This window comes from Sus scrofa, chromosome 1 (genome assembly GCF_000003025.6).
Source record: "Sus scrofa isolate TJ Tabasco breed Duroc chromosome 1, Sscrofa11.1, whole genome shotgun sequence".
In the NCBI taxonomy this organism is placed as follows: Eukaryota; Metazoa; Chordata; class Mammalia; order Artiodactyla; family Suidae; genus Sus; species Sus scrofa.
Genome location: NC_010443.5, coordinates 217,103,206 through 217,116,885, shown reverse-complemented (window position 1 = coordinate 217,116,885; position 13,680 = coordinate 217,103,206). Strand labels below are relative to the sequence as shown.

The window sequence follows — 13,680 nt, the reverse complement described above, 5'->3', positions numbered from 1 at the left end:
TGAAATCAGCTAATGTTAAATAAATCTCTGATTAGCAGAATTCACTGTGATGGAGTTCCCATTGTGACTCAGCAGGTTATGAACCCAATTAGTATCCATGAGGATGCAGATTTGATTCCCGGCCTTGCTCAGTGGGTTAAAGATCTGGGATTGTTGTGAGCTGTGGTGTAGGTTGCAGATATGGCTCAGATCCCAAGCATCTGCAGTTCTGATTCAACCCCTAGCCTGGGAACTTCCATATGCCGCAAGTACGGCCATAAAAAGGCAAAAAAAAACCCACAAAAAACAAAAAAACCCACAACAAAACAATGTGCAGTGTGGGCTTTGGTCACTGCTATGGCGGCTCTGTCCCGCAGGCACTTTGGCACTCGATTAGATTTGGGGTGGGGTGTTCCTCACCCATGGCTTTCCTAAGATTGCCACTCCTTTGAGACACAGTGGAGACCATGGGAAAAGACTGTTTATCATCAAGCCTTCTGGATTATATGGCAGTTGTTTTTTGAAATTAATGAGATTCTATATTTTGTTGACTGGGATTCCAGCAGCAATTGGCATAACTTTACTGGTGAATGTATTCACTGGTAAAGCTGAGTTAGCAGAAATTCCAGAAGACTATATCCCAGAACACTGGGAATGTTTCAAGCATCCTGTACCAAGATGGATTGCCTGAACTTTCTTTGATGGTCATGAAAAGAATTGTGAAAAATCAATGGCTATCCTTCAAATGGAAGCTAAAAAGGCTGAATTACGGTTAAAGGAGTTGGAAGTGTGAAGATTAATGTGTGCAAGAGGTGATGGTCCCTGATATCAGTATCCAACCATTGACAAAGGACTTACTGATCATTCTCCAAAAGCAACTCCTGACAATTTATCTTTTATTTCTCTAAATATAAAACATATTCTCTTTAGGGAAAAATAAATTATTAAATCTATTCTGTATTTGTTCTGTGTGATGAAAAAAAGATCCTCTTCTTTTCTTCTCAAAAAAAAAAAAGAAATTCACTGTGACAAGATAAAATGGAAAAATATATACGGTAAAAGACATTTTGTATTATGGATTCTTACCAACACTAGAGCCTTTTTTCCCAGATTCTTCCCCTAGGGCTAATCATCTGTATTATTCTGGATTTTTGTAACTTTATGTTCTTTAAAGACCGCCCCCCCCTTCCCCACAACTATTTCTATAGGCCTGGTTGGGGAGGGGACATTATGTGAAAGCAGCCATGGATGGGAAGGCCTACAAAACAGACCCTTCCTCGCTGGCATCCCTGATGGTTCTGCCCAGCAGTGTGCATCTTTGACCTCACTCTGCCTATGGGGACACTGGAACCAAGCCCAACATCAAACTGTGATCAGTACTCAAAGAGCAAGAACCAGAACAATTGGAGGGAATTTCTAACCGGACAGTCTGGGGATTTCCATCCTAACATTTATATTCTCCTTAATTCTCTTAATTGAAATATATTTATATTTGGCCACCACAAAGAACTCTGTGACCAGGGGAATTCTGCTTTTACAGCTATAGGAAAGAGATTTGATTAGGAAGGATTAAAGTGATACTTGCCCAAGGTCACACAGCTGTTTAGAAGAGAGCACATTTCCTACCTCCTAATCTTGTGTTCTTTTATTAAGAAGTAGATACTTCAAATCACTTAAAATATAAGGGTTCCTTTAATAGGCTTGAAGATTAGCTCTTCATTCTTTTGTCAGAGAAAGATTATAAATTTCTATGTGTAGCTTTTTTCCATTGCCCTGAGATGGTATTTGTCAAAGTATGTTGTTCCACTGAACACTAGTTAATTTTAAAAAGGGTCTCAAACACAAAATTCTACTCTGCCATCTTGGAGACATATAATACACATTAGTACATTAAAGGTGCTTGCACCAAATAAAACCAAGGTTTGCTGAACTCAGCAATCCCCAAACTTATTTGGTTAAGAATTACCTTCCTTCCTTTACATGAAGCATGGTTATCAAGTAATACACTTTGGGAAATGTTGGATTAAGGTAAACAGAATCTAAAATCAATCTACAGTAGGCCAATAATTTTCTTCTGAGATCAAGAACTTTCTTATTGCTTTGATTGTATTCTCTACTGTTGTCAGCACATCCAAATGATAACACTAAGGTGTATGGTTAGTTTGTATCTTTGGAAAGGCTTTGACTTGACTTAGGATATCTATATAATCTTTCACTGCTTAAAAGACTCCTTGGGGAACTTCCATATGCCACAGGTGCAGCCCTACAAAGCAAACAACAACAACAACAACAACAAAGATTCCTTGTTGTGTGGACAACAGGTATATAGGTCTCAGTTGCATGTAAGGGGGATAAGCAGGTGGGGTATATTTCTATTGTTTTATATTAACTTTTGAAATTCAGTAGTTGAAGTCCTCCAATTGTGTTTTTATTTTTTTCTTCAAGATTACCTTGGCTATTTTAGAATTTTTTCATTTACATATACATTTTGAAATAAGTTTGTTAATTTCTACAAAAATAAGAGTGGTAGGTTTTATTGTGATTGCATTGAATCTGTTGACAAATTTGGGGAGGACTTATGCCTTAATGATACTATATTTTCCAATCCATGAACCTGGTTGTCATTTCTTGATATAGTAAATATTTATTTGGTCTTTTCCCTTACTTCCTGGCACAAGAACTTCTCCAAAGGGATGAGGTGTCTTTTTGCATTGCTAATGTGGTGATTCATGGCTGGGGGCCCCTAGATAGCTTCAGAATGAGGATTTGTTGCCAGAAAGGCCAAGGCATGAGGGTTGGAACTTTCAGCCTTCCCCTCACCTCTGTCTGACCTCCCAGGAGGGGAGAGGAACTAGAGATTGCATTAATCACCAATGGCCAATGATTTAATCAATTATGCATATTTAATGAAACCTCCATAAAAGCCCTTCCACTATGGGCTTTGAAGAGCTTCCAGGTTGGTCTGTATTTTGAGGGTGCCAGGAGGGTGGTACAGAAATTCATGTACTAGGGGCCCTTCTGGACCTCAGCCTGTGTACTTCTTCATCTGGGTGTCTATTTGTATCCTTTGTAATGTTTTTTACAATAAATTGGCACTAGTAAGTGAGGTGCGTTTTTGAGTTCTGTGAGCAATTGTAGCAAATTATCAACCTAGGAGGGGTTCAGTGGGAACCACCAATTTATGACAAATTGGTCAGAAGTAGGGGAGGCTTGAGACTCTGATTGGTGCCTGAGGGGCACGTGAGGCTTTAAGCTGTGGGGTCTGATGCTAGCTCTGGGTATTTAATGTCAGAATTGAATTGAATCATTGGATACCCAGTTAGTGTCTGGAGAGTTGAAGAACTGGTTGTTCATATGGAAAAGAAACCAATACACCCTCCTTTTTACTCACTTTATGCTTGAGTAATTTCATCTACTCCAATGGCTTCGTCTATCATCTGTATGCTTAATCCTCCCAACCTTTTGTCTCTAGTCCAAATCTCACTCCTGGATTTAAATATGCCTCTCCAATTAACTAGCTACTTGACATCTTCACTTGAGGTAGACTCCAAGCACATCAGTTGAAGCTAGAAGTACTGAATAGAGACTTTAGTTGTCATTCACTGAAGGAGAGGAAGACTTGACATGAAGTTCAGCTAAGATAATTCATAAAACAAACAAACACTCTTTAGAGGAATATAGCAGAATCAAGAGCCTGCACAATATAGTATCCACATAAAATCCAAAATTTTTAGGCATATAGAAAAATGTTATTCTGTACTCAAGGAAAAAAAGAATCAATGGTGATCAACATTAAAATGACTCAAATGTTGGATTTGGAAAATAAATATTTTTAGATAGTTGTAACAGCACATAGAGATAAAGGAAAATATGCTCATTATAGAAGAACAAATAGAAAATCTCAGTAGAAAAACAGAAATTGTAATGGAACTTCTAGGGGTTCTTTTGTGGTACAGTGGGTTAAGGATCCAGTGTTGTCACTGCAGGTACTTGGGTCACTCTGTGGTGTCTGTTTGATCCCTGGCTTGGAATTTCTGCATGTCATGGGCACAGCTAAAAAAAAACCTCCTAGGAATAAGAAATATAATATTTTAAATATAAGTTTACTGGAGGAGTTCCATTGTGGCACAGAGGAAGCAAATCTGATTAGTACCCAAGAGGATGTGGGTTTGATCCCTGGCCTTGCTCAGTGGGTTAAGGATCTGGCATTGCTGTGAGCTGTGGTGTAGGTTGCAGACGTGGCTTGGATCCCATGTTGTAGTGGCTGTGGTGTAGGTTGGCAACTCCAGTTCTGATTTGACCCCTAGCCTGGGAACTTCAATATGCCGCAAGTGTGGGCCTTAAAAAAAAAAAAAAATTACTGGAAATATTAATAGCAATATAGAGATGGTAGAAGACTTAGTTAACTTGAAGGTACAATAGACGCCAGGATCAAACTGGTTAACAATGAGGCTCATCTGGGTAGATGTCCAGTAGTGTAGATTTCAGATGCAGTGTGATGGAACTTTAAATCCACTTTTCTTCAATTGTATTGTCTCTTTCTTCTCATGTTTTGTCTGTCCTTAGGCTGGTTTCCCTCATGGTTACAAGATGGATGCCAGCAGCAGCTACAGTTTACTTTCACAGTCAGCAGGTAAGGAACACTGGTTTCTTCACTGGTCTCTCTTAAAGCTGAGAAAGAAATTTTCCAGAATTTCTCAGCAAGTATGTGTCAATTGGCTGAAAGTCAGCCATACACTCATTCCTGAACCAATCACTGGCTAGCTTAATTGGTTCACCTCTGGGGTCACAAATTCTGCATGAAGGGGTAGATAACTGAACAAAATTGAGGTTCTCTTAGAAAGGATGAAGGGAAGGGAGTTCCCTGGTGGTCCAGTGCTTAGTACTCTATGCTTTTACTGCCGTGGCCCAGGTTCAATCCCTGGTCTGGGAACTGAGATCCCATGTTAAGCTGCTACATGCAATGCAGCCAAAAAAGAAAGAAGGGGCGAATGGATTCTGGCAAGACAACCAACAGTATCTGTTTTTCTTATTCATGAAAGGGTGATTACTATCATAGCTACTTCATATGATTGATATGAAGGTTAAATGAGATAACACAAGTCCTTAGTACATGGCCCAGCACATAGTAGGACCTTAATAGATGTTAGCTATTATTTGTAATCTATGTTTGTTTGTGTGGTTTCTGTCTTTGCTTTCATGCCTAAAAAGTCCTCTCCCTCCCTAAGATGGTATATTCACTCATATTTCCTTTGTTGGTCTTATGTTTTTATATTTAAATCTTTTTAAAATTTTATTTTATTGTGGTAAGAATATTTAAAGTGAGCTCCACCCTCTTAAATTTTTATCTTTATGAAACAGTATTGTTAACCTAGGTACAATTGTTGTACAGGAAATCGCTTGGATTTATTCACTTCATTTAATTGAAACTTTATACCCACTGATTAGCAATTCCCTGTTCCTTCCTCTCTTCCTGCCCCTGGTAACCATTATTTCACTCTTTGATTCTGCGACTTTGACTTTTTTAGATACCTCATACAAATGGAATCATGCATTATTTGTCCTTCTGTGACTGGCGTGTTTCACTTAGCATCACTTAGTTAAGGTCACACAGCCAGACAGTGACTGAATTAATATTTGAATCCCAGTAGTTTGACTCCAAAGCCTGAAAATTTAGTGGAATATGATACAAAATAGTATTTACTGTGGAGTTCCTGTCATGGCTCAGTGGTAATGAACCCAACTAGTGTCCATGAGGAGCAGGTTCAATCCCTGACCTACCCACAATGCCTCCAGCTGTGGTGTAGGTCACAGAGGCAGCTTGGATCCCACGTTGCTGTGGCTGTGGCGTAGGCTGGCAGCTGCAGCTCTGATTCGACTCCTAGCCTGGGAACTTCCATATGCTGCGGGTGCAGCCCTAAAATGACCAAAAAAAAAATTTACTGTGTATACTGGCCATTTCTTGAATATAAGAATGTTGAGAAAGCCAGATGAGTTATTGTATGTACGAGTACTTGGTAAGCTGTAAAGGATTCTGCTGCCCAGAGTCGGTGAGCAGGGGTTTACCTCACTGCTTGCCAGAATGGAACAAGGAAGAGCCAGCAGCCAGCCCACAACTGCCCAGCATCTTCCTTCACCTTTCTTCCTCTGACCTCTTCCAGGGCCCCTCATTTAAAGTGTGCTGCTCAGTTGCCACATGGACCCCCCTTGGCTGATGCAGCAGTACAGGGTGCCTCCCCAGTCCTGCCAAAGACCTTAGCAAAAAGTCTGCTTCATTCTCTGGGGGCAAAATGGCATAGATTTCACATCTGAAAAATGAAAGAGAATTGAATCTTAACACAAACAGAAGCTCTCAGTCACTTGGCAATTGACCATTTCTTCCTTCTTGCTCTTTTTTTCAGCAAGTAAACAAGCATGATTAACCTATTAAGCTTGAATAGAGTTAGAGACAGATGTTGAGATAATTACTAATGTTAGCCAACTTTTAGTTTAAAATTTATAGGAAGGAAATATTTGTAAATACGGTATCGCTATTGCCAAAGAGTTTGGAACATCACATCTGGTGATGTAATACGGAAGCCATCCATTCTGTCATCTTCCATCCTCAGTCATTCTCCAAAGTGTTTATTTTGACTTAGTGATCCAAAAATGTGAAAGAAATAGAAATTCTGCACACTTCTAAATGCATACTTCCATGGTAGACAAGACTTGGCATGGTGAAGAAATGAATCCCTGACAAGAATGGTGATTGGGTATTTCCAAATGTGCTACATTCCTGTGGATGAACGAATAGTCAGAAATTATGAGTGACTCTCCAATGGGAAGAACACTGTTGGGATTACTGACCACAGAAAGAAAAATTTCAAAATTTCCAGTTACTTGTCACTTTAGGTTGCTTTCTATCTTTGGGAAATGTACTCTTACCAGCACTAAAGGCAATTTCTAAGGAAAAAAGGAGAAAAAAAGGAGATGCCACTTTGGAAGATGTCATTGCTTCATCCTTCCAATAGCCACATGGGGAACATGCAGCAATTTCTTTGCTAGGAAATTCTTTTCTAAGCATCCTGTGCTTCTTGACATGGAGACTGGAAGACTCCCGAGAGTTTCACTGACAAACCCATCACCTGACAGTAGTTCACTCATGTAGGCTCTGAGGAAAAGTTGCTTAACTCAGAAGTCAGCAAATCTCATGGGTATTTCTGACTGAGCTCCAAACCCTGAGGCAAGGCAGGTAACTTTTGGAGTCACAAGGTATCTGCTTTCTTATTCTTAACACAGTTCTCCACAGATGACTTCATAGTATCAACGGGATTGTTTAATTAATAACTATTATGGGCGTTTCCAGCATGGCTCAGTGGTTAATGAACCCAACTGGCATCCATGAGGATGCAGATTGATCCCTGGCCTTTCTCAGTGGATTAAGGATCTGGCATTGCTGTGAGCTGTGGTGTAGGTCTCAGATGTGGCTCGGATCCTACTTTGCTATGGCTGTGGCATAGGGTGGCAGCTACAGTTCCGATTGACCCCTAGCCTGGGAACCTCCATGTGCCGTGAGTGTGGCCCTAAAAAAAAAAAAAAAAAAAAAAAAAGACCAAAAACCCCCAAAACTATGATGTACATCTCTTGGAAAAAATATGCTAATATAGGAAATTATTGTTTCTGCTGTTGGGATTAAGACTCACTGCTTAATCAATATTAGCAAATTTAAAAAAACTGTGCAATTCATACCATGGGCATAATATAATACTCATTTGAAAAATCTTTGTGAGTTCCCTGTTGGCCCAGCAGTTAAGGACTTGGTGTAGTCACTGCTATAGCTCAGGTCACTGCTGTGGTGCGGATTTGATCCCTGGCCCAGGAACTTCTCTGTGCCCCAGGTGTGACCAAAAAAAAAAAAAAAAAAAAAAAAAAGGATAACACTTTAATTTGAATAATTGCTTGAAAAGGCTACTAATTTCAGATTAGATTCACTTTACTACTGTAACCAGAAAATTGAGAGAAGTTAAGCCAGTCTGTACAACCTAAGAATCATATGCCATCTTTGAATGATCACATATTTTAAATAGCTTATTTTAAGTGAAGTGTCATTGTAAATTATTAAATGGAACTGATCACTGGCCACTTCCAAAGATGGATGCTTTCTTTGAGTATGCCTAATTTCCAGGCTTTTGAAGGGGAAGCTGTTGGGTTTATTTCATTAAAAATAATATTTATTATGTTTTCTAATGTTCGTTGAAGAGCATAAGAAAGAAACAATTTAAAAAATGGAGGAAAAAAAAATAAGGATCACCAGTAATCCTTAGAGAAAACTCCTATCAATAATTTGTTCTTAACATTGTCTTCCAATCAGTTTTCCCTATTTTCTAATTGTTTTTAAACTTGCAAAAGAAATATATGCTCATCATAAAAATTTGAGACAATATAGACAAAATGTGGAAGTCACCCTAATAATACCTGAATTGTTTCTCCCCCAAATTCATGTGTTGCTCCCAGTACCTCAGAATGTGACTATTTGGAGACAGGGCCTTTAAAGTGTGATTAAGTTAAATGAGCCCATTAGAGTGGGCCCTAGGCCAATCAGACTGGTGTCCTTATAAGTAGAAGAAATTGGGACACAGGGAGAGACACCAGGGAGGGTACAGATACAGAGAAAAAGCCATGTGAGGCTACAGCAAGAAGGTAGCTATCTGCAGGCCAAGGAGTGAGGTCTCAGAAGAAACCTGCTGACACCTCGGTCTTGGATGCTAGCCTCCAAAACTGTGAGAAAGTATGTTTTGTTGGTTAAGCCACCTAAGCTGTGGTATTTTGTTATGGCAGCCCTAGCAATGAATTCTCACCCTTTAGCTTCTATCCCACTGTTCTTCCCAGGGGTGGCCATGACCAACGCTCTTCTTCCAGACTAATTTCCTATGCTTTTACACACAGAGTCAGATAAAGGAAGTTTCTTTGTTTAATAGATGGGCTCATACAATAAATATTGCTCTGTTGACTTGCTTTTTTTTAGTTATCAGTACATCATAGATAGCTCTCCGTACCAGTACATGTTGAGAACTGCCTGCCACTTTCTTACTGAAGACTGCATAATTTTCCATTGTATAGGTGTGTCACGGTTTATTTTCACCATTCCATTATTGAAGAGCACTTATTTATAATACGAGCAATGCTGCAATAATCACCTTTGTACATTTGTGGTTGGGTTTCTGTGCTAATACATCTGTAAGAATAATCCTAGGATTAGAATTAGAAATGTGAGTCAAAAAGCACACAGATTTAAAATTTGAAAGCTGTTTGTCAAATTGCCTTCTACAAAGGCTTAACCAATTTCCAGTCCTACTGTCATATACGAGACTCTCTGTTTCCCCATTTAGGCTTTTTTCTTTTCTTTTCCTATTTATAGGTATGAGCATATGGAGATATATAGGTAGGTAGGTAGATAGATAGGCAGATAGATAGACTTTAAAAATAGCATTGTACTATCAATATTGTTTTGAAATCTCCCTTTAGTATTTGAGTCTTAAGCATGTTTAGTCCTCATTCTCAATATTTATGTATATATTTATATATATTTATGTATTTATGTATATATCATTCTTGTTTGGGAGCTCTTGTCTACATTAGCTGCCATTATTACCAATGCTGGGTATTGGAACCTATAGATATGGATCCACCTAAATATACCTCTAAAGGGCTTGTCTCTGGGATGAAGGCAGAAATGAGAATACTTTTTTCCCCAGGAAATAAGTGAGCAAATGCTTTGAAATAGCTAGCTAAGATATCCCGCTGAAAGTTAACTTCCAGTTTTCTTTTGGAGCCTAGTTAAATTATTAAAATGGCATTCAGGAGTTCCCGTTGTGGCGCAGTGGTTAACAAATCCAACTAGGAACCATGAGGTTGCGGGTTCGGTCCCTGGCCTTGCTCAGTGGGTTAAGGATCTGGCATTGCTGTGAGCTCTGGTGTAGGTTGCAGATGCGGCTCGGATCCTGCTGTGGCTCTGACATAGGCCAGCAGCTACAGCTCCAATTCTACCCCTAGCTTGGGAACGCTCCATATGCTAGTGAGTGGCCCTAGAAAAGGCAAAAAGACAAAACAAAACAAAAAAATGGCATTCAAACCCTGTAGACTTGGGCTGCCATAACAAAATACTACTAAATGGGTGGCTTAAACAATAGGAATTTTCTTTTCTCGAACTTCTGGAGGGTGGAAATCCAAGATCAGGGTGCCAGCATGGTCAATGTCTTGTAAGATCTCTCCCCTCAGACCCAGCAATTTTGTTTCTAAATATTTCTAAATATTTATGCAACAGAAATACATGTATGTGCACCAAAAGACATGCCTAAGAATTCATTGCAGTACTATTTATAATGGCCCTTAATAAGAAAGAATGAACAAACAACGAGAATGAACAAAGCACAGATATGGTGACAACATAAATTTCACCGTGATGTTGAGCAAAGAAAACCAGACATAGAAATTTATATATAGTATAGTTTCATTTATATGAAGTTCAAAAGAAAGAAAAAGGCAAAACCATGGATAAATAATGAGATCCTGCTGTATGGCACTGGGAACTGTATCTAGTCACTTATGATGGAGCACGATGGAGGATAATGTGAGAAAAAGAATGTATATATGTATGTGTGACTGGGTCACTTTGCTGTACAGTAGAAAATTGACAGAACAGTGTAAACCAACTATAATTGAAAAAATAAAAATCATTAAAAAGAGAAAAAAGCAATACCAGTGTATACTATTCAATGTCAAAATATTGGCTCACCTTGAGGGCAAGTGGTAGAGTCTGCGAAAAGAATATAAAAGGGATTCTGGTATGTTAGTATGCTTCTCCTTCCTTCCTCCCTTCTTCCCTTCTTCCACTTCCTCCCCCCTTCTTTTCGTTTCTTTCTTTCTTTCTTTCTTTTCTTTCTTTCCTTCCTTCTTTCTTTCCTTCTTTCTTTCTTTCTTCTTTCTTTCTTTCTTTCTTTCTTTTCTTTCTTTCTTTCTTTCTTTCTTTCTTTCTTTCTTTCTTTCTTTCTTTCTTTCTTTCCCTTTCTTTCTCTCTCTCTCTCTCTTTCTTTCTTTCTTCTCCTTCCTTCCTTCCTTCCTTCCTTTCTTCCTTTCTTTCTCTTTCTCACCTACACCCATGGCATTTGGAAGTTCCTGGGCCAGGGATTGAGTCTGAGCCACATCTGTGACCTATGACACAGTGCTGGCAATGCTGATCCTTAACTCACTGTGCCACAGTAGAAACTCCAGTATGTTCTATTTCTTGATATGATTAGTTACCTAGTTATCATAGGTTCACTATGTGAAAACTCTTAAAGCCATACATATATAATTTTTATGTTTTTCCTGTGTATGCTGTTCATCATTAATAATGTATAAGTTTCTATCTCAGACCTACCAAATTAGCATGTCTACCTAATTTAACTATCTGCATTAAGGGACTCAGGAATCTATGTTTGAAAAGCTCCCCAGGAATTCTGGTGCATTTGGATTTGGAGAAACTGCTGCTTTTGTGAAGATAACATTTTAGTTGTCCTTCCTAAGACCTAATCTTTCCTTTGAACCTGGGAGGAATCTTTGTGGAGAACACTGATGTACTAGTGTTCATTATAGAGCTATTCAGAGAAAGTCTTTGGCAACCTATCCCACTGACTGTCACAATCTGATCTGGTACCTGCTCAAAAAGAAATAGACTTCTTCTCAGTACAGCATAAAGAGATGGATGGGTTAAGAAGTGGATGCTACAGATTGTTATGTTACTTAGGTGACTAGATTGTTATGTTTTTACACTAAATTGTCATTTGGAACAAACAGAGGAATACGGCTTTGAAGCAAATGGGTTCAGAGCAATATATCAAGTCTCTCATGAGGCTTTTGCCTAAATATTGACAAATTATGACATGCAGAGCTGATATCCTGAGATTAGCTGTGTTGCTTTGGTTTCTTATCATTCATGGAATTATGTTAAAGAAGGGAACAGATGTCACTTTTGTAAATATGTTAAAAGGAAAATATGATAGTGGTCATGAATCAAGGGGGAAAAACATCATTTGAGAATTAGAGTATGTTTAGCTTCTTAGTTATCAGGGAAATAACTGTATCAAAGAGACATTGGAAATTATTAGCTTTTTGACTCTTTTCCTCTTTCATTTTTTTTCTTTTCTGTTGAAGTTTGCCAATAAGATGGTCACTAACAAACTATAGTGAGACTTACAGTATGCAAATTTGAATGTGACTTAAGTATAATTATTGGATGGAATCTTCCAATTTGAGGTAGACATCTAACACACACACCACACATTTACACTCAAGATGAAAGACTGATCAAAGATACTTATCTTACTATAGAGATAAGTATCTCTATTTTTTATTTTCTACCATTCTAATACTACAAATAGGATAGTACTAATGCTATAAATATATTTATGTCTGCTCTTCATTTCTTAAAATATGATGGTTGTGATTCACTAAATTGATTTCATAACCCACTAATGTCTTCTGAGATGCAGTTTGAAGAACACTGCCTTAAACTCTATCTAGTCCAACTCTAGGAATTAAAGCATAGAGTAGCTAGAAACTTACCCAGTGGCACACAGAAAAGAATAAAAAAAGAGAAACCCATTTTTCCTAATACTTACTGCTTTCCCTTACAAAGCAGCTCTGTTTTTTCTGAAGCTGATTAACTTAGACAATCACTTAGACTCATCACATTCAGGTAGCTGTCATTCACTTTAGACTAAGTTCATGTTCTTATAATTTGGTAAATTAGTCCATAACCTGACATTCATTGGGCCACCATTTTAGTGAAACCAGTAGAAATGAAGTTTTTTTTAGGTCCTAGACAGGGAGGAGTGTAAATGGTGGAGCTCTCGAGGGCTCAGAATTTGGAGTCACACAGACATAGGTTACATATTCTCGCTCCGACCCTCCCCAGTTTTGTGATCTGTGGGCAAGAAGCTTCTCTATGACTCAACTTCCTCAACTACAAAATGGAGGTAATAATAATAGTAGTACTAGTGGTAGTAGTACTACTAGTAGTAATCATAAAAGTAGCAACTTACAGAATTGAATGAGTGTTAGTGTGTTAGTTACGCAATGTTTCAAGCATGGTGAGTACCCAATATATGTGACATTATGATGATGATGGCCATCACGGAAGTCTAGTCTAAGGGAAAACAAGACAGTCCTATGAACAGAACCCTGAAAATCCAGGAGAGACGAATGGAAACTACTACAATTAAATCAGAAGAGGTTACTCTATCCATTATTTCCAGGTCCATGGGGTATGCATAAAATACTAACAAACCCATACATGGAAAGTACTTAACATTGATTTACAATAGAAATGATAATAGCAATTGATTAACAAATGACATTTTAAATATCACGTGTAAGGGACTTAGTGATAAATATTCAATATTGGTACTTAACCCAGAATGGACTGGATATATGGAGAGACTGGGCTTTCTTAAACAGGCAGACTATAGCAAATGACTCTCAATCTGATGCAGTCACCTTTCAGGGCAAATGGTACCAGGACATCAGCTGGCTGGTAGGCTCAGTCCTTTGACTAAGGGCTCAGTCCATCCTCCTCTTTGTCTGACTTTGTTATACTTCATCATAAGCATGGCTGCCTGCAGTGAGTCTGTGTCCAGCTGCCTGTATAGATGGAGAAACCAACAAACTTTATGTCACTGTAAG

General features: G+C 38.5%; 1 pseudogene; it reads left to right on the top strand.

Moving 5' to 3' along the window:
• LOC110255580 lies at positions 286 to 4,030 on the top strand (annotated as a pseudogene).